The 20,870-nt window shown below is 46.7% G+C and overlaps 1 long non-coding RNA gene across 2 annotated transcripts in view; it reads right to left on the reverse strand.

Annotated features, from left to right (window-relative positions):
* Positions 1-20,870, reverse strand: part of LOC138849406 (uncharacterized) — a 305,173-nt gene that overhangs the window by 105,504 nt on the left and 178,799 nt on the right. Inside the window, exons 5-6 of one of the 2 annotated variants that reach the window (XR_016232915.1) lie at positions 18,706-18,806; positions 11,398-16,894 (exon numbers count right to left, since the gene is read on the reverse strand). This is a non-coding gene — a long non-coding RNA (uncharacterized LOC138849406). Of the gene's footprint in view, positions 1-11,397; positions 16,895-18,705; positions 18,807-20,870 lie in introns of those variants that run through there. The other variant, XR_016232907.1, reaches the window with a different exon arrangement.

Genomic DNA, 20,870 nt, shown 5'->3' on the forward strand with positions numbered 1-20,870 from the left:
TTTTATAGACAACATGGTTATAGTAAGGAAAACGAGTCTCTCTGGGGCTTTGTGCTCTCCTGAGCCTTCCAGTGAAAGTCAAGTCAGAGAGGCTGGCACTGTGGGTTAGCAGATAAAGCCACTGTCTGCAGTGCCGGCATCCCACATGGGCGCCGGTTCAAGTCCTGGCTGCTCAACTTCTGAACCAGCTCCCTGCTATGGCCTGGGAAAGCAGCAGAAGTTGGCCCAAGTCCTTGGGCCCCTGCACCAGTATGGGAGACCTGGAAGAAGCTACTGGTTCCTGGCTTTGGATTGGCACAGCTCCACCCATTGTGGCTATTTGGGGAGTGAACCAGTGGATGGAAGATACCTCTCTCTCTCTCTCTCTGCCTCTGCCTCTCTGTGACTTTGTCCTTCAAATAAAATTAAAAAATCTTTTTAAAAAGCAATAAAGTCAAGTCTGATCCCCTTCCACTAGATCAGTGGCAACTCTTTGGCAAACAAAGTCATCTCAGCCGAGTGCAGAGACATTGAACATCCTTCTGCATCTGGTCCGGAGAGCACAGAGGTATAGAACAATCTCTCAGCGTGGAAGAGCTTGTGTTTTGGGTGGGCCACAGGCCCCTAAAACACCACTTCACCAATAGGTGTTAAGTGATGAGGTTGTAAAATGCACACTGTACTGTGGTGGGAAGTGACAACAACGCCACTGCGCGAAGGAGAGTGGCTTCCATGGCTGGGAGACCTTGCAGGTAGAAGATGCGGAGCCTAAAGCCATGAGGCAGGTGCAGGACCAGCATCCAGCACTGAGTGGGTGCCACTCTGACCAACACAGGGACGGGATGTAGGAGGGCCGGTCCCTTCAGTCCTGAAACAGCTGCTGCGTAGCCTTCTATATTGTCTACACAGCCAGAGGAAGGTGACTTCCTCCTGGCACCAGGGATCTGCTTCCCTCCAGGCTAGGATGTAAGAGAAGACAAGATCTATAGGGCCAGCTTTCCACTTTTCAATAGCAATGACCTTGGCTCCTGGTAGCATACTTCTCTTCATTTTTAACAGATATTTTGAGGAATACACTATCATAAATTTTATCAGTTTTAAGTGTACAATTCAATGATTTTTAGTAAATTTACCATTAATGTGATCATCGCCTGGGTTGATATTAGAAAATTTCTATCACACCAACATAGATCTCTTATCCATTTGAAGTCATTTCTTATACCCATCCTCAGCCATAAGCAACCACTGTTCTACTTTGTATCTCTATAAATTGCCAATTTTGGAGATTTCACACAAATGATTGATTTATTTAAAAGGCAAAGTGAGAAAGAGAGAGAGAAATTGATCTTCTATCTGCTGGTTCACTCCCTACATAGCTACAAGAGCTGGGGCTGGGCCATTCCAAAGCCAGACGCCAAGAACTCCACCCAAGTTTCCCCATGGAAAGTATTGGCAAAGACCCAATACTTGACCATCATCTGCTGCTTCCCAGGTGCACTAGCAGGGAGTTAGACAGGCAGTGGAGTAGCTGGGACTCCAACCAGGCACTCTGATGCAGGGTTCCCAGTGATGGTTAACTCACTTATACCCGTCCTTCAACTCACAACTTCTAAATAGATACTAATAAAAAGGAACAACTGACTAATCTCAAAACGTTGTTTGACAAACCTTTGTTTCACTTGGGCAATCTGGGAAAGACAACAGAACGTTTTTGTATGGTTGCTTACTGTTTCCACTGTGAGGCTGTATCATCAACCCAGCTCATGGTTTGAGGGGTCAAGCCCTGACTGTTGCAGACATTTGAGGAGTGAACCGATGTATGGAAGACTTCTCTGTCTCTCTGTCTTTCAAATTATTTTTTAAAAATGGATTTTTTGTAAAAGAGAAAGTGGTATTTGTTATGACTCAAAAATACTGAAAGTTCAGGAGGCAGTCGGAGGGTGCAGTAGGAATATGGAAACCAGAACTCAGTAACTGAAGCCCCTCTCTCTCTCTCTCTCTCTCTCACACACACACACACACACACAATCTCATTTCCATTTGTGTGGGAGTTGTCTAAACACCTGACAGTACTTTCTGCGTTGCCCTGTCTGTGGGGAGCAGGGGTGCTCTGCCTCCTGGACCAGCTCCTGGACCACTCTTCTCAGGCCGGGAACCTCCTGCTGGTGGCCCTGGGAGTTGGCGGATTTCCCTCTCTCATCCTCACAACAGTTTCATTCTCACTCCAAAGACCTGCGACTCCTGGTGGCCAGATAACACATGCAGGAGCTTCCATGGACAGCATCCTCTCTAGGAGTTGTGTGGCTTCTGGGGCTACACGTCAGCTTCAGTAACACACATTCAGCCGCCATTACTGCTTCACAAGTCTCATTCTGTACCTTCTGCATATCAGACAGCTTCTATGCACAAGGCGTTTTCAAAAGGGGCACAGAAAATGTACATCACGGGTGCCGGCTCATGTCCAGGCTGCTCCTCTTCTGATCCAGTACTTCTTGAAGTACCCACACATGTTATGAATATTGCATTTTCTTTCATATATCTACACACTAACCAAAGGAAGTCATTTGCCCAGGGTTGGAAACTGGGGATAGAAAGGCCAGACGCAGAGAGAGCTGGGTCCAAGTCTTTGTTTCTCTTCACGACACAGCAGTTCATACTTACCTAAGTGTGTGTGTGTGTTTGTGTTATATGTGTTATTAACCAGCCCATTGCTGTGGCATAGGAAGGCTCAAAAGTTGCTACTTGTTTTCTATTGGTTTTAATTGTACCTCATGTTTCAGGTTTTTAAATGTACGAAATGTGTGTGTGTGTGTGTGTATTCTTAATTGCCACACAGTAACTGAACATATTTATGGGGTAGAGTATGGCATTTCAATACTGGCATCCAACGTATAATTGTGGGGAGCAACTCGGACTAGATTAAGTTACTGGAATTAAGACTTATTCTATGCATCTGCTTTCCCACAATATGGCGCTGAGAAGGGAAACAGCTTCTACACAGCTGCCTCCAGTTCAACCAATAAACTGTAGGACCTACTCCTGATGGGAAGAGAGCAGCATACTCGGCGTGTGGGTAGCAGAGTTGGGATTGGCGGAAGAGGACTATAAAGGAGGAGAGACAACATGCACCAGGAACATCTAAGGGGAACACCTGTGCAGCCCCCGAGAGAGCCGGCCGGCGGTGTGCCGCTCCCCCGCGGAAGTGGGGGATGTGGCAGGGGGAACCACCCTTCCACGGAGGTGGAAGGGTCGGCAGCCAACCCGGGAAGAACCAGCAGCAAACCCGGGGAGGGCCGAGCAAACAAAAGAACAGCGCAGGGTCCTGTGTCGTTCCTCCACGAAGACGGGGAGCGACAATAATGACATATCTGGGTAGCTGGTATTTCTAAACCTTGGACATATCTCTGTGTGGGGGGTACATTCAAAATCCTGTTATCTATGATAAACTATCCAGTGGATTCTCAACCATAGTTGTCTCACTGTGCTATATAACATTGGAAGGGATCATCTGATCCAACCCCAGCCCTGGGCCCATTAACCATCCTCTTCCTCTCTCCCTCCCTCCCTCCCCTGCATCCTTCCCAGAATCAGGTAACCACTGTCCTTTTCTCGACCTCTCTGAGATCTACTTTAGCTTCCATGTATACATGCCTTTGGTGTCTCATTCTAGATGTGTATCTACAAAAAGAGCGATAAACCCAGAGAACGAAACACTCCCAGGAGTACCCAATGCCCAGTCTGAAACTGAAGGAAACCCTTTGCACACAAACCCAGCACACAGGAAGGTGGCATGAAATGAGGAAGAGTGGAAGGTCGGAACGCAAGATGACCCTAGCAGGACGCAGGAGGTGGCTACTCTGCTTGTCTGCGGCTCTTCGGAGGAGCGCAGCCCGGAACAGGAGGAGGCGCCCAACCTCCAGGAAGGCCATGGTCGGGGGTATTGCGACGACACAGTCAGGGGATCCCTCACTGTGGGGGTGCGTCCACGACTGCCCCCGGGAGTTAGCAGAATACAAAGGGACAAGCTCTGACCCACCTTTGTGTGACATCAGACATGGACTGAACTCCCCTGAGCTCCCACTTCTCCATCTGGGAAGCCCTCATTCTCTTGCAGGGTTGCCGCAAGCGTTAGAGAGGCTTTGTAGTGCTTGCGATGGCATACAGGTGGCACTCGGCAAGTCACCGTCACGGTCGTCACCATCCTTGCGGAAGGAGAAGGGAGAAACCCACCAGGGCCGGCACCGGTGCCCACAAGAGTGTGGGGCCCTGGTGCACAGTGGGCCTGTGAGCTTGCTGGGGCTGGAAGACGGCCAACCAATCTCCCTCCCCTCTTGAAGGGGAGGAAGGACGGCATTTTCCAATGACTCTGAAAATCTTTCCGATAAAAATGACAGAAAACCCAATTTAAGCTGGCTTGAGTAGGGAGACTTTGTAGGCTTACCTCACTAGGAAGACCACAAAGACGCAGGTTTCAGGGTCCGCTGGATTTGAAGCTTAGCCCTAGACTTCTGGGGTCTCTCTCCACCCCATCCTCCGAGTTGGCCCTACAGAGTGGCAAAACTTCAAAAGGCTGCCTGCAGCTGCACCTTCACACGCTGCCACCCAGCTGCCCCGTAAAAATATTTCCTTCCCAGTCCCGCTCGGAAAGTGTGGCATTCCTGCTGCTGGGGCCAGTGTCGCTCATGTGTCCGTCCCTGAGCCAATCCCAGGGAACAAGATAAGGAAATAGTATTGGCAGGAGCAGGCCTGTGACCTACACTCAACCTGGGACTAGGAGTGAATTCTCCTCACCTATACCGTGGGGACAGAGAGAGGCAGAGCTGGTTCCCCCAGGAGAAACAGCAGCACTGCCAGTAGCAACAGAACAAAGCGGATACTGGTGGGAAAAACGACACACAGCACAAACCCGAAATCCTATTGGCGAAAACTACCATCACCAACCCTTGGCGGATGTTAACTGTTCCCTAGGGTAGGCACGCGGCATTCATTTTGGTATCTGATCTTCACAAAGTGTTCAACACATATGCAGCCACCCACTAGGTAGCAATGTTTCGATGAACGACAGGCCACCTGCATGACAGACAGTGGTCTCCGTAAGATCACAGTGCCTAGTGACATCACAGCCGTCTGTCCTTCCCTGAGGTTTGCCCCACAACACAATCACCTACCAATGCATTTCTCAAAATGCAATCCTGTCGATAAATGACACCTGGCCGAATGATTGTTATTATTACTAAAATATATTGTACATATTTCTGGGGAAGTACAGTGTGGCAACTCAGTACGTGAAAACACTGTGTTATGCTAAAATTATCACCACTTCCTTCAACACCTCTCATTGCTTTGTGTGGGGAACCTTCGAACTCCTCCCTCTAGCTCTTTGTAAAATATGTAACAGATTGTTGTGAGACTGTTGTTGAGAGTGTTTTGTAAAGTAGTACAACCATGATGGAAAATAGTACGAAGATTCTTCAAAGATTCTTCAAGGATCCACCCGGCTCTGGCTGTGGTGGTCATTTGGGAAGTGAACCAGCAGATGGGAGATATTCATATTCTCTCTCTTTCTCTCTCTCTCCCCCTCCCTCCCTCCCTCCCTCTGTCTGTCCATAACTCTGCCTTTTAAATAAATAAAATAAATAAATCTTTAAAAAGCAAACAAAGAAAGGCAGAGCTACAGAGAGAAAGGGAGAGAGAGAGAGGGAGATCTCCTAGCTGCTGGTTCACGCTCCAGACGGCTGCAATGGCTAGGGCTGAGCCAGGCTGAAGCCAGGAGCCAGGAGCTTCATCTGGGTCCCCCATGGGGGTGGCAGGGCCCAGGGATTCAGACTACGTTCTGCTCCCTCCCAGGCCTTTAGCAGGGGGCTGGATCAGAAGTGGGGCAGTAAGGACACAAACAGAAGTCCATATGGGCTGTTGGCAATACAGTGGTGGCTCTACCCACCATACCACAATGCCGGCCCTGATTATAACCAGTTCAACTAGGATAATAGGATGCCTTGTGGTGGTTTTGGTTTGCATTTTACTGATGATTAGTGATGGTGAAAATTTCTTCATATACTTGTTGCCTTCTTGAATATCTTTTGAAAAATGTCTGTTTAGATAATGTGTTCATTTTTTAAGCCTATCATTTGTTTTTTTGACTTGCTTATATACTAGTCCCTTGTTGGATACAGTTTGCAAATATTTCCTCCCACTCTGTGGACTGTCTCTTCACTTTGTTTCTTTTATTGTGCAGAAGTTTCTTAATGTGATGTCATCCTATTTTGCTTTTTTTTTAACAGTACTTTTGAATTGGCAAAAAAAAAAAAAAAAGCCCATACAAACATCTTGGAGTGTTTCTTTATGTTTTCCTAGTTTTACAGTTTCAGGTCTTTGATCCATTTTGAGTTGATTTTTGTATAGGGTAGGAAATAGGCGTCTAGTTTTCATGCTTATCCATATGGATATCAGTTTTCTCAGCAACTTTCTCAAGTATGTTTTTGGGACTTTTGTCAAAGACAAATTGGCATAGATGTGGAGATTCATTTTTGGGTTCTATATTCTGCCCCAACGATCTGTCAGTGTTTAAGGCAGTACAATTCTGTTTTGGTTATTACAGCTTTGTAGTAAGCTTTTTTAATTTAAATGTTTATTTATTTGAAAGGCAGAGGGTACACACAGAGAGAAGAGGTAGAGGGGGAGAGAGGGAGGGAGGAGAGAGGAAGGAGAGAGAGAGAGGGAGAGGAGGGGGAGAGGGGGAGAGAAGTGGGGGCAGAGAGATCATCCATTGGCTGATCCCTAAACAGCCACAACAGCAGAGATAGGGCCAGGCTGAAGCCAGGAGCCTGGAATTCCATCTGGTTCTCCCACATGGGTGGCAGGGGCCCAAACATTGGGACATTTTCCATTGCTTTCCCAGGTGCAGTAACAGGGAACTGGATGGAATGTGTGGCAGTTGGATGCTAAGTAGTACTCATATGGATGACTTAATCCACTGTGCTACAACTCCAGCTCCCATAGTAATGTTTTAAGAGCAAGTATCGGGCCAGCGCCTTGGCTCACTTGGTTAATCCTCCACCTGTGGCGTCGGCATCCCATGTGGGCGCCAGGTTCTAGCCCCAGTTGCTCCTCTTCCAGTCCAGCTCTCTGCTGTGGCCCAGAAGGGCAGTGGAGGATGGCCCAAGTGCTTGGGCTCCTGCCCCCACATGGGAGACCAGGAAGAAGCACCTGGCTCCTGGCTTCGGATTGGCACAGTGCCGGCTATAGCGGCCATTTGGGGAGTGAACCAGCGGAAGGAAGACCTTTCTGTCTCTCTCTCTCACTGCCTATAACTCTACCTGTCAAATAAATAAATAAGAGCAAGAATCATGATGTCTCCAGCTTTGTTCCTTTTCGGTCAAGACTGGTTGAGCTTTTGGGGATATTTTGTGGTTCCATATGAATTTTAAGATTGCTTTCTCTGTTCCTACAAAAAAGGCCATGGATATTTTTAGGAGGATTGCATCAAATTTTTAAATCACTTTGAGTAATATGGACATTTTAACAATATTAATTCTCCCAATAAATGGGGGTAGGAAGCCTTTCCAATTTTTTTATCTTCTTCAATTTCTTTCACCAATATTGTAATTTTCATGGTAGGGATCATTAACTTCTTTTATTAAATTTATTCCAAGATATTTTGTCTTCTTTGTGGCTAGCATGAATGAGATTGCGTTCTTGATTTCTTTCTCAGCAAGTTTGTTGCTGGTGCATAAAAATGCTTCTGAGTTTTAATCCTGCAACTTGGCTGAATTTTTTTCAGTTCTAACAATTTTTGGAGGAGTATTTAGCATTTTCTACATATAAAGTCATGAAATCTGCAATGAGGAACATCTCGATTTTCTCCTTTCCTCTTTGAATGTCCTTTATTTCATTATCTTCCCTTATTGCTCTTAGACTCCAATACTATGTTGAATAGGAGTGGTGAAAATAAATATCCATATATAGCTCCTGGTCTTAGAATCAATGATTCCAGCAATACCTATTGACTATTACACTGGCTGACCATCTGTCTTAGATAGCCTTTATTATACTGGGATACATCCCATCTAGAACTAATTTTAAGGTTTTTTATCATAAAAGGATGTTGAATTTTATCAGTTGCTTTTAATGTATCTACTTAAATGATAACATGGTGTTTGCCCTTTATTTTGTTGTTATGATGTATTATGTTTACTATTTGTATTTGTTGAACCATCCTTGCACTTCTGGTTAAATCCCACTTGGTTATTGTGCAATGACCTTTTTGATGTGTTACAGAATTTGATTTGCTAGTGTTTTTATTTGTTTTGGCTTTGATTTGGTTTGGTTTAGCCTGCTAGCGTTTTGTCGAGTTCTTTTGCATCTGTGTTCATCAAGGATATTGGTCTGTGAGGATTGTTTACTTATACGTGTGTCTGGTTATAGTATCATGGTAATTCTGGCTTTGTACAGTGGACAGGTTCCCCCACTTTAAATTTTTGGAATAGTTTGAAAAGAATTGGTGTTAATTCTTTCTTAAAAGCTTGCTAGACTTCAACAGTGGAGCCATCTGATCCTAGGCTTTTCATTTTTTTGGTAACTTACAATTACTGATTCCGTTGCTCCTTGCCTGAAAAAAATATCCAATTCCCTGATGGGCTCCTTTGCCCCTGAATTCTTTCAAGAGACTGGTTCAGTCCCATGCCCCGTGCTCTTCCCTACACCACCCTCTGCATTGTTTTCCAGGTTTGAAAACCCTCAAAAGACCTGTGTGAAGAAACTCACTTCCACCCACTGCTCCACCCTCTCTGGCCCCTTTGCCACCCTAAGCTGTACAAGGCCTAGCCCGCTAGAGGACTGGGCCCTAGTCTGTGTGCACACCGGCAGTTGGCCATCTCTGTGAATTTGTTGTCCCTTGAATAAATCTGTTTTGGTTGTGAGTCCGTGTCCTGTCTCCTCTCTGTTCTGCTCCCCCTTTGCTTATAGTGCTGTTTTTATTAAGTCCTATAGGTTTTGTTGTGTTGTGTTTCTGTTTTCATTTGTTTCAAGAAAATTTTTAATTTCCTTTGTGGTTTCCACATTAACCTATTACTCTTTTAAGAACAGTGTGTGTGTGTGTGTGTGTGTGTGTGTGTTGAATTTCTGAGGTTCCTGTTGTTGAGTTCCTGTTTTATTCCACTGTGGTTGGAGAAGATACATGATACCATTTTGCATTTTTTTCTCTTTGTTGAGATTTATTTTGTGGTTGAATATATAATCTATCCTGGAGAATGTTCCAACTGCTGATGAGGAGAATTTTTATTTGGCAGATATTAGATGAAATGTTCTATAAATGTCTATTAGATCCGTTTGCTGTGTTGAACAACTTAACTCCAGTATTTCTCTGTTGATTTTTTCCTCAATGATCTGTCCAGGGAAGAATGTGGAGTGTTGAAGCCTTCAACCTTTATTGCATTAGAGTCTGTCTCTCCCTTTGGATGTAATAATAGTTACATTATATAATTGAGTGCCCCAACATTATATGCCTATACGTTTAGAATCATTATTTCCTCTTAATGAATTGATTAATATGTATATTATATAAATATATATTAAATTATTTATATAAAATATTTTATAAAATAAATGTATATATTTATATAAATGTATTTATATAAATATATACAGTGACCTTTGTATCTTTTAGTATTTTTGACTTAAAGTACATCTGATATAAGTATAGGTTCTCCTGTTTTCCTTTTTTTTTTCATTTGTGTGGTATATCTTTTTCCATCCTTTCTCTTATATACTTGTAAACTGATAAAGTGATTTTTTTGTAGGCAGAATATCATTGAGTCTTACTTTATAATCCATTTGGCAATTCGAAAACTTTCAATTGGGGAATTTTGTCTGTTTACACTTAAGGGTTTTTCTGGTTGTTTTGTATAACTTTTGTTTCTTTTTACTCCCTGTTCATCATAGTTTGATGATTTTTTGTGTATTTTGATTACTGTTTCTCTTCTGTATATCTACTAGTAAGTTTAGTGGTTTCATGCGTTTTTGTGATGATAGCTATCACTTCACTCCTAGGACTGGACTCTCTTAAACATTTCTCTCTTTTTTGCTACTGTATTTATTTATGAGGCAGATGGACAAAGGGAAAGGCAGACAGACAGCCTCTCATACACTGGTTCACCAACCAATGCTTGGGAGACTCAGTCCAAGTCTCTCAGATGGATGGCAGGCACCAAGTCCTTGAGCCATCACCTGCTACCTCCCAGTGTGCACACCAGCAGAGCACCAGGATCAGTAGTGGAGCCGAGACTTGAACTAGGACACTCTAAAATGGGATGCAGGCATCGCACCCAGCATCTATCTGCCGCTCCAACATCTGCCCAAGCCCTGAAGCGCTTCCTGTGAGACAGGTCTGGTGGTGATGAATTCCTTCAGGTTCTGCTTCTCTGAGAAACACTTTACTGCTTCTTCTCTTTATGAAGTATAGCTTTTCTAGATCTAGTATTTTTGGTGAGCGCTTTTTAAAATTTTTATTTTCAGGACACTTGAATAGATTATCTCCTTTTTCTCCCCATTTATAAAGTTTCTACCGAGAAATCTGCCGTTGCTCTCATGACAATTCTCTTATATACGTCTTGATGAGTTTCTCTTGCTTTTTTAGGATTTTTCTGTCGGCTGTTGAGATGTTTTTGGTTATTATGTGGAACAGAGTTTTCTATGCCTTTTGCCTTCTCTTATCCTGTGGAGCACCCATAATGCAAACGTTTGCTTTCCTAATGGTGTCCCAAAACTCTTGCACACTTTATTCATTTTTATTTCTGTCTGACTTGTTATTTCAAAAGCACCTGCCTTCAAGTTCAGAAATCTCTCATCTGATTGATCTGTCCTTCAGGCTCTCAGCTACATTTTTATTTTATTTATTGAGCCCTTTAGCCCCGAGGTTCTCTTGTTGCTGCTGTTGTTTTATTTTTTTTCTCTCTCTTTGCTGAATTTCTCAGATTATGAATTGCTTTCCTAATTTCACTGAATTTTATTTTATTGTATCTCACTGAGCTTTCTTGAAAGCATTATTTTGCCTTCTATTCGTTTATCTGTCAATTTCCTTTTCTTTGAAATCTGTTGCTATCGTTACTAAGTTCCTTTAGAGGCATCATGTTACCTTGTCTTTCATACTTCTGTGTCCCTACATCGATGTGGACATACCTGGTGAGTCAGTTGCCTCTACTAATTTTGCAGGATGGTGTTGTAGTACAAGATTTTTTTTCTTGGAGATGTGTCTGACGACGTCCATTCAGAAAGATAACATGTACTTTGGGACCAGATGGGTGCAAATGTGTAGGCTCCATGTAGTTTCTGCAGCTGCAACCCAAGTTGATGATATCTGTGGCTTTTCAGTGGCCGAGGCTAAAGTAGGCTTGCAGAATTTCTCCACCAGTTGGGATATAGCTTTTTTTTTTTTTTTTTAATTGATGTGGAGCCACGGACATTTCCAAGCATAGTGCACCTGGCTGTGGGTGTGGACTATTTGTCAGTTTCCACAGGTAGTACAGGGGTGGGGCTGCTTAGATGGACCCAGGAAGTACTGACGTGTGTGCAGTACTGAGAACAGAGTTCTTAATACATGTCGGGGAGCTGCAGAGTGGATGGGCTGTAACACGGAAGCTGAGTGAAGCACCTGTACATCAGTGCCTGAGGACTGCCTACAAGGCCAAATTGCGCAGGGTGGGCTGGCCATCTGCTTCCCAGGGGCCTTGGCAGGCTGGGCCACTCAAATCCCCCTGAGCACAGCTATTCATCTGTTCCCTGGGAACTCTGAGAGTTGAGCTACTCAGGACGGACTACCTGACTGCTTCTTGAGCTGTAGATGGGCTAGGCCGCATGGCTGCTTTATGGAGCCTGACACACAAGATTCTTTAGGCAAGCTGCCCACGGCTTCCTGGCTGCCAGGGAAGGTCTCAAGATGCAATGTGCAGCAGTGAGCTTCGTGGAGGGGAACACAACGTGAGCTACTCTCTGCAGGGGCAGTTCATTGGTTTGGGTTCCCAAGCAGCTCCCCAGACTGGGCTCACAGGCTGTGAGTTAATGGCTTCCCCAGTCACAAACACCCTAGGTGTCTGCAGTTTTGGTGGAGACTGCTGGGGATTTTGTGCCTACCCTTTCTCCATTGTGTTTGTGTTAAGTCTTCCTGATATCAAGCAATGAAATGGGGGCAGTAGATGCGGTATATTTAGTTCCCTTCTTAATGGAGTCACCCTCTGTTTCAGTGCTCCACAAAGTCTCTGTTACAGCCTCACTACACTCTGGTTCTCCGTCTTAAAACATTCCAGTAGAATAGTTGTTGATTTTTTTTTCTTTTGTTTGGTCTTTTTTGCAAAGGGAAGTGTGTCAGGCACCTCAAAAGTCAGCTATCTTGTTGATGTCAACTGTGTTATCATTATCCTCATTTAACAAATGGTGAAACAGAGACCCAGAGAGGCTAAGATACACAATGCTAGTCAATGAAAGGCTGTGAAATTTAAGCTAAAGCATCCACACCTGAAAGATATCAATATGGAAACCGCAATCCTTGGAGCCTGTGAATGTTAACTTTCATGGCAAAAGGGACTTGCAGATGTAGTTAAGCCAATGGTCTTGAGATGAGGTGACTATCCTGAATTTTCCAGTGGCCCCTACATGTAATCACAGGTCCTTATGAGAGAGAGGTAGAGAGAAATCAACTCCAGAGAAGAGAAAGCAACATCTTGATCAAAGCAAAGCACTTTCAAGTTGAAGGAGCCAGAAAAATCAAGGAGTGCAGGTGGCTCCTAGAAGCTCGAAAAGGAAAGAAGTGTTCTCCTTTGGAGCTTTCCTAAGGAACCAGCTGCAGGCACTTTGACTTCAGCCCCATGACACTAATTTTGGACTTCCGTCTTCCAGAACTGTGAGAGAATAAACTTGCGTTGTTTTAGGCCACTGAGTTGGTGGTAGCTTATTGTTGTGCCCATAAGAAACTAATATACCCACCAAGCCAGTAAATGTACACATACTCACATGCATGTACACAAGCCCCCTATGATCAGATGTCTCTACAAATGAGAGTTCACATGGAATTTGTGCCCTGTGTATGATTCCCAAATAGAGCAGTGTGCTCCCAGAGGAAACACGGGCTACCTCCCACTCGTCTCTCCAGATTGACTCCAACCTTTCTTTACCCTCCTTTCTTCTTAGAAGGATAACATGTGTTGGCCAGGGCTGCAGCTCAATAGGCTGATCCTCCGCCTGCGGCGCCAGCACCCTGGGTTCTAGTCCCAGTCGGGGCACCGGATTCTGTCCCGGTTGCTCCTCTTCCAGGCCAGCTCTTTGCTATGGCCCGGAAGTGCAGTGGAGGATGGCCCAAGTCCTTGGGCCCTGCACCCACATGGGAGACCAGGAGAAGCACCTGGCTCCTGGCTTCGGATCAGCGCGGTGCGCCAGCCGCAGCAGCCATTGGAGGGTGAACCAATGGTAAAAGGAAGACCTTTCTGTCTCTCTCTCTCACTGTCTACTCTGCTCATCCAAAAAAAAAAAAAAAAAAAAAAAGAAAAAGAAGGCTAACATGTGTGGACAATGCCAAACTGACTCCCAAGCCCTATTCTTCTAGCTGGGTTCTCCAGGTGGGGCCCGTGGCCGGCCAATGAGGACAGTGATGTTTGAGTACACACTCCCTAGGCTTGCACACTGTTGGAAGTTTGGCTGCATCCCATGACCGCAGTCCACAGCTCCTTCTGGGGAAACTCATACTTGTCTTTTCAGATTCCTCTGAGCACTCCTTTTCTTCACCCTTTGGCTTAAAGTAGAAACACTCCCCCACAACCCTAGCCAACAGTGTGAAATCCTCTTGCTTTAAAATACTCGGCCCACATTTTTTAAATTCGTATCATCTGTTTCCTTCCTGGACTCTCATTGATCCAGCTGTGCAGTGTAGCCTTGAAGTTAGAGACTTGAGCAGCCAGAAATAGCAAAAAGACAGTGTGGGTTGGAGCAAATATCTGAGACAATCCATGGGACTGCTGACCAAGGAAACAACAGGGAAATGGGCAGCTCGTCTGTACTTCTGGAGACAGACGACATCAAACACTCTTGCTTCCGTACACACACCCAAAACTTGGTTCCACAAAAGCCTCTGGGGGTAGGCTCCCCCAGAAGTAAGTCCTGGGAGAGCACGACTTGGGACAAACCCGAGAAGAGGTTAGGTGAGACAGGGGAGGGAAGGTGGCTAGTGAAGGGTTAGCTGTGGGGGTAACACACTTAACCCAGGAGGAACTCTAGAAGCCCACGGGAACATGTGCTTCCGAATTTCCCCACTGGACGATGAGGAAGCACGTAGGAGTCTACATCAATTCCCATCAGCTACTGGTCGGCAGATGCTTCCAGGAAACACTGATGCCCCAGGCTTGCGGTCTGCGGCAGGGTGGGGAGCGCAGAGAGAAGCCCCAGCCACCAGGCGAGAGCACCGTCAGGGAGGCGCAGGTGCCGGCAGTGGAAGTCTGTGGCTGTGGGCTGTTATGGCAAAGCCCAGGGGAGGTGGCAGAGCACCAACAGGCTCTGCTGCAGTAAGTACCACCCCCAGCACACTGCAGTGCCAGAGAAAGCAGGATGTCTCTGCAGCTACTGAGATGGTTTCTACCACCCAAGTGGAAAGAGGCTCAAAAGAGAAATTAGTTTGATTTACAGACAAAGGAAATTGAATTTCTTATGCATCTGAGTTTATGAATGGGAAATCATATCCACTCCATTGCAGAAACCCATTCAAGCCAGCCTAAGCACAAAGGAGACTTCACCACTGGCGCAACACAAGTTTATTCTCTTCCATGGAGTCCAGGGGCTGCAAGTTGAACTTACCAGAGCCTGGCTGCAAATGGGAAATTTATAAGGAAGCAATGGCAGCTAAGCTCTCTCACCACCTGCACGTGGGGTCCACTGCCGGGCTGTCCAACTTGGAGCTCACTTCCTTCACGGCCTTTGCTGCTTCAGAGCTCTCCTCTGCTCTCCCCTTTGCTCTCCTCCACTTCTCTTCCCTCCTCTCTAACCCTTCCCTCCTCTTTCTCATTCTTCTTCTCTCCCCTCCCTTTCTACACCTCCATCTTCCTTTCTTCCCCTCATTTTCCCCTTCCCTCCCCTTTTTTTCTCTCTTCTTTCTCTTTATCCCTCCCTCCTCCTCTCTAGATACCTACACTCTACTTGCATGTACTCCCACCCAGTGACAATCCCTTCTATATTAGGCCAAATTCTAAGCTGACCCCCAAGACTCCCCACCCCTGGTGCACCTGCCTTGCAGAGTCCCCAGGACTGTGAATACCACGGATTTCACTCTCATCGTTAGGTAAGTAGCGCAGCACAGGTGGCGTTAAGGGAAGATTTTTCTAGTGAGCCAGACCCAGTCAGGCAAACTTTGAAAGAGTCTGAGCTCTTAGCAAAAGATAGGAAGCATGAGAGTGACTCAACAGGAGGGAGATTCTCCATTGCTGACTCTGGAAGACTTGTCAGTGTCGTCTTAGAGCTAAGCACAGCAGCCCCCACCCCCACCCCGCCATCAACAGCCAGCAAGGAAATGAGACTGTCAGCCCTTCTGCCACTGCAGCCATGAAAACCTGGATTCAGCCAAAACCCGAAAGAGACTTGCCCTCCAACACTTTGATCTCAACCTGTTAAGACCCTAAACAGAAAATCCAACCATGTGGAGCCTGACGTACAGAACTGTTGCCTAGTAAATGGGTGGTGCTTGCTAACTTTGTGGTCATTCACTTAGACAACAATGGGACAGTAGTGAACCACTCCTGGCTCTATGCAATCTCCCAATTCAAACATCCAGCTCCAACCAACTCTAATGTCTACGTCCTAAAACAATAGGGAGAAGCATAGTCTCCTTAGCTGGGTCAGGTGTCCAGCACTGATCTAAATGGCTGTGGCTACTGGGCCCAGCCATGTTTCCCACTCTTCCCACAGCAGCAGTTGTGGACTCATAACTTTAGGGACTAGGACATAGACAAGGCAGGCAACCCAGCTGGTGTGTTCTGCTTCTGCCCTTCCAATGTAGATGTTGTGACTTTCTGTTAGTCTATATCCTGCTTTGCATTGTGCACAATGTCTCTTGCCTAATAAGCTCTCAAGCTCATCAGAAACAAGGAGGCGGCATTGTGCAGGAAGACACACATTATCTTAGGGACACAAAAGGCTGGCTCCAATACTCACACTGGCTGTGTGAGCTTAGGCAAGCCTCTTAGCCTCTCAGGCCCTTCTTCCTCATCTGTGAAAGCAGTGTAATACAGCTACCAGCAGAGAGTTAAATGAGATGAGATAGGTAATGCCCTTTGTGGGTCTTCAATAAGTCAATTCTCTTCTGGCATTTTAAAGTTTCATTTTCTACATCTACCCTTGCAGCTAGTACTATAAACTCATTGTGGCATCAAATCAAGCAAATTAAAAAATAAAAATAAAAAAGAAACACCACACACTGGCTTCCTGATGGATGGGAAAGAGTAGGGCAAGCAATAGCATGGAAATAACCCAATTATTACACACAGCAACAGTGTCAGCAGAGGACAGAACTTGCAATAGGTCCCTTGGATATGAGTCGGCCAGGAGCATAACGATGAGCAGCATGAGAGTAGCATCAGGCATTAACTGAAAGCCCTGTGCACCATGGACCAGACACTGTGCTGAGATCCCTTAGCGCATCTCATTCACCCCTCGACAGGGAACTCTCATGAGCACCACATTACCCTGTTTTACAGATGGAGGGCAGACATGCAGAGCGACCAGTGACTTACACCAGCTGGAACAGGCAGTGTCAGAACTGAATCCTGACTCGAAAACACTCTAAAAGCCAAAGCTTTCAACCACCATGCTTTAAATAGCCACAAACATGGCAGTCTGCTTTTGGAGACATGGTCCAAGATGGTGGAAACGTTCCTATCCCAGGAGCCTGAAAGCAAGAGATAAGACAGAATTCTTTTCACTGACTTGTAGGCACTTTTCAAACCTTGAAGTTTCCGAGAATTTTTTTGGGGGGAAGAACATATCCAAGAGGAAGGGTAATGGGCTTGGGTCTGTCAGACTGAGAGTAGCCTCTCAAGACGGAGCCCAGAGCCTCTCGTCTCCCCGCCTGAAGAAGCACTCCGTCAGGAAGTCTACCAGCTCCTGGTGGACTTGCAGCTGTGGAGGGAATGAAGATGAGAAGACTGTGTTTCCAGGCCTTAGAAGCCAAGGATTTCCGCTTTCACTTTTGTTTCTGTTGGTAAACAGGACTGAGACCTCCCCCAGTAGCTAAAACTGTCGTGCTCTGCTCAGGCTATCAGAGAAATCCCTGCATCACCCAGGACAAGCATGACTTCCCTCGGGAACCTGACGTCTTCTGTGTCTTTATTCCACCCCCAGACAGGCCCCAGGTCCTCTGCTCTCCACTGCGTGGCTTCACAGCACAGGAGAGCTGCCCCAGCTGTGGCGGACACTCCAAGGCACCATTTGATCATTGTAATAACCTTGTCTGTTCTCCATTTTGGACTCAGCTGTTACGGCTCAACCCTTTTCAAGCCAGCTTGAAATTCACCTTGGCAAGGATTTTATCCTCATTGGACACTTCCCCCTGGCTTTTCAAACTTAGTAAAAGAAATTGAGACCTATTGGGAAATGCCCGCGTGTCACTGCTCTCCTTCTAGATTCTGCGTGAAATCTCCCATAGGGCTCTCTTGGCTCCGAGCTAATTGGACTGTGTGGTTATACAACAGTGTCCGGGAAAACAAGGGTGGTTCTTCACACCGCTTCGAGGTCCCTGTCTCTGAGGGTTTGGGGATCTGTGGAAATCAGACAGCACTCTAAGGTCACAGTCATGTTTCCTTATGTGCATGCCTGGGGTGTGTTTAGGAGCCTCACATCCTATTTTAATAAAATGCTTTTTACTCATGTAATGCATTGACAAATAGCAAAATACAAGATACAGAGTCATATAGATCTCCTGCCTCCTGTTCTGTCTCTGGCAAGCTCCTACTCAGCCCCAGACTTAGTTCATGCCACCTCTTCCCCCACGAGCTCTTCACAGGAGCCACCCCACCACAGAACAGGCTCTGTCCTCTGTGCCCGGTGGCACCGAGGTCAGTCAGGGCACCAGGTTATTAGAGTTTATTAATGGGTCAGGGACTCTGGATAACCAAGTCTGTAAGTGCACGACTGATTGGCCCAGCCACGCAGGAAAACGCATGTGGTCCATGCACCTTCCAACACCAGCCCCCCACGAGCAGAAATCAACTCTCAGATCAACACTCAGAAATCTCCAGTTATTTGACAGAACTAGGACATTTCCCAGAAGTTCACAGCAGATTGGACGTTAAAACCACAAGAGCTGTTTGGGGATTTTCTTAAAAAAATCAGAGTTTGAGAAGCACCAGTATAGGAGACTCACTGAAAGAAGGCGAAAGAAGGAAGGCAGGGCAGGAGAAAGGGGAGAGGGAGAGAGGAAAGGCGACAGGGGAGGGGAGAGGGAGAGAGGAAAGGCGACAGGGGAGAGGGGAGAGGGAGAGAGGAAAGGCGACAGGGGAGAGGGAGAGAGGGAGAGAGGAAAGGCGACAGGAGAAAGGGGAGAGGGAGAGAGGAAAGGCGACAGGAGAAAGGGGAGAGGGAGAGAGGAAAGGCGACAGGGGAGAGGAGAAGGAGAAGCGCATTCTTTGTATAACGGTTAGTAACATATTCTTACACGTATCGGACACACGCTGGTCCCCACCTCTGTCAACCAAGACCTACCTTCTGCTCCCCAAATTCTCCAGGAAGACACAGGAGTTTCCAGCTTTATCACAAGAACAGCAAGAAAGCAGTGATCCTGCCCTTCTGAGTTGTGGTTTATCCTGAGAACAGGAAGGAGAAGTCATCAGTCACATATTTCTGATGGCTATTTTTGTTTGTTTTATCATGAGCAAGCTAGACAAGATAGACAGGATTACAAATCTGGCCCTTTTTTTGTTAAGATTTATTTATTTATTTGAAAGGCAGAGTTACAGAGAGGCAGAGGCAGAGGCAGAGAGAGAGAGAGAGAGAGAGGTCTTCCATGTGCAGTTCACTGCCCAGATGGCCACAACGGCTAGAGCTGTGCTGATCTGAAGCCAGGAGCCAGGAGCTTCCTCCGGGTCCCTAACGTGGGTGCAGGGGCCCAAGGACTGCTTTCCAAAGCCTCAGCAGAGAGCTGAATATGAAGTGGAGCAGCTAGGGCTCGAACCAGCGCCCATATGGGATGCCAGCACTGCAGGCGGCAGCTTTCCCTGCTATGCCACAGCGCCGGCCCCACAAATCTGGCCTTTTGATGGGGTTTGTCTCCAGCTTCTGACTGACAGCTGCTGTTCTGTTTTTCTTCTCCAAAACTGTGCTGAAAAGACTCTACTTCTGCCAGTTTCTCGGGTCTGCCTCTCGGGGAGCCTCCTCCTGTCTGCTGCATCAGGAGGGTTCTGGGTTCTGAATTGAATAAATCGTGTTTTGTCAGAGGAAAAATTTCCATATCCTGGAGCCTGTCACGTGTCCCAGAATTTTAGCTCACGTCATTAGCGCTTTTTCACAAGAATTCATCTAGAACGAGGGCTATCTGCCCAGGAAGTCTTGCCCATCTTTTGGCTCTTCCACGACTTAGCTAAAGGGTTCTGCTTTAAGGTGAGTGATCGGTCATGATGGTCTATCAGGTGTCACACTGAGAGTGCCAGGGTCCAGTGCTGCGGCACAGCGGTTTAAGACACCACCTGTGACACCAACAGCCCATATCGGACACTGCCAGTTTGAGACCTAATTGCTCCACTTTCGATCCAGCTCCTTGCTAATGCCCCTGGGAAGGCAGCAAATGATGGCCCAAGTGCTTGGATCTGAACCCAGAGGAGCCCCAGCCTCCTGGCTTTGGCCTGGCCCAGCCTGGCCATTGTGGTTATCTGGGGAGTGAACCAGCAGATAGAAGTATCTCTCTCCCTCTCTCCCCCTCTCCCTCCCTCTCTCTCCCTCTCTCCCCCTCTCTCTCCCTCTCTCCCTCTCTCCCTCTCTCCCCCTCTCTCCCCCTCTCTCTCCCTCTCTCTCCCTCTCTCCCCCTCTCTCCCTCTCTCCCCCTCTCTCCCCCTCTCTCTCCCTCTCTCCCTCTCTCCCTCCTTCTCTCCCTCTCTCTCTCCCTCTCTCCCCCTCTCTCCCTCTCTCTCCCTCCCTCTCTCCCTCCTTCTCTCCCTCTCTCTCTCCCTCTCTCTCCCTCCCTCCCACTTTGACTTCCAAATAAATTAAATCATTTTTAAAAAATGTTCCAAAGATAAAACCTCTGTGGTCAGCAGTTTGACTCTGTTCTCTCCTGAGAGCCACAGATGGCCAGGGAAGGAAGTTGTGAGGAGCCGGCCACCCTCAGAGCCAGCTGGCCCTGATTTAGAAGTGCAGTTCATTCAAATCAAGGCCAGTCACTGCACCTGAATTTCCAAGTGGGTCCCAGCCTTTCCTGCTCAGAAAATGGTGCACAGAATGCCATCTTGAAGTTAGAAGAGAGCAGGAAGAGAGACTCAGTTAGACTGCGGCCCTGAGAAGACCCCCACACTGGGGGAGCTGCAGAGCTGGGCCGAAGTTCAGATCTGACACTTAGCGGGAGAGATGCAGTTGTGTGTTAGACATCAAGCCTGGTTTGCAAAGCTGTCAGTCACCGCCATGAACTACAAAGCCACCGTGTGAACCAGCTGGGACCCTGGAGGATTTCCACAAAATGAAAACCTAGATAAAGAAATGCCAGCAGCCCAGGAACACTGGAACTCGTAATAATACTGGCGTGCCAGGATTGCAAAGCCATCTCCGGATCCTTTCTCCTTGTCTCTCTCTAAACCCCACTCCTCCTGCTCCTGCCCCTGCTCCTCCTCCTCCTCTTCCTCCCGCTCCCGCTCCCCCACTCCTCCCCCTCCTCCTCCTGC

This window comes from Oryctolagus cuniculus, chromosome 4 (assembly GCF_051225735.1).
Source record: "Oryctolagus cuniculus isolate XC-2025 breed Fujian yellow rabbit chromosome 4, ASM5122573v1, whole genome shotgun sequence".
Taxonomy (NCBI): domain Eukaryota; kingdom Metazoa; phylum Chordata; class Mammalia; order Lagomorpha; family Leporidae; genus Oryctolagus; species Oryctolagus cuniculus.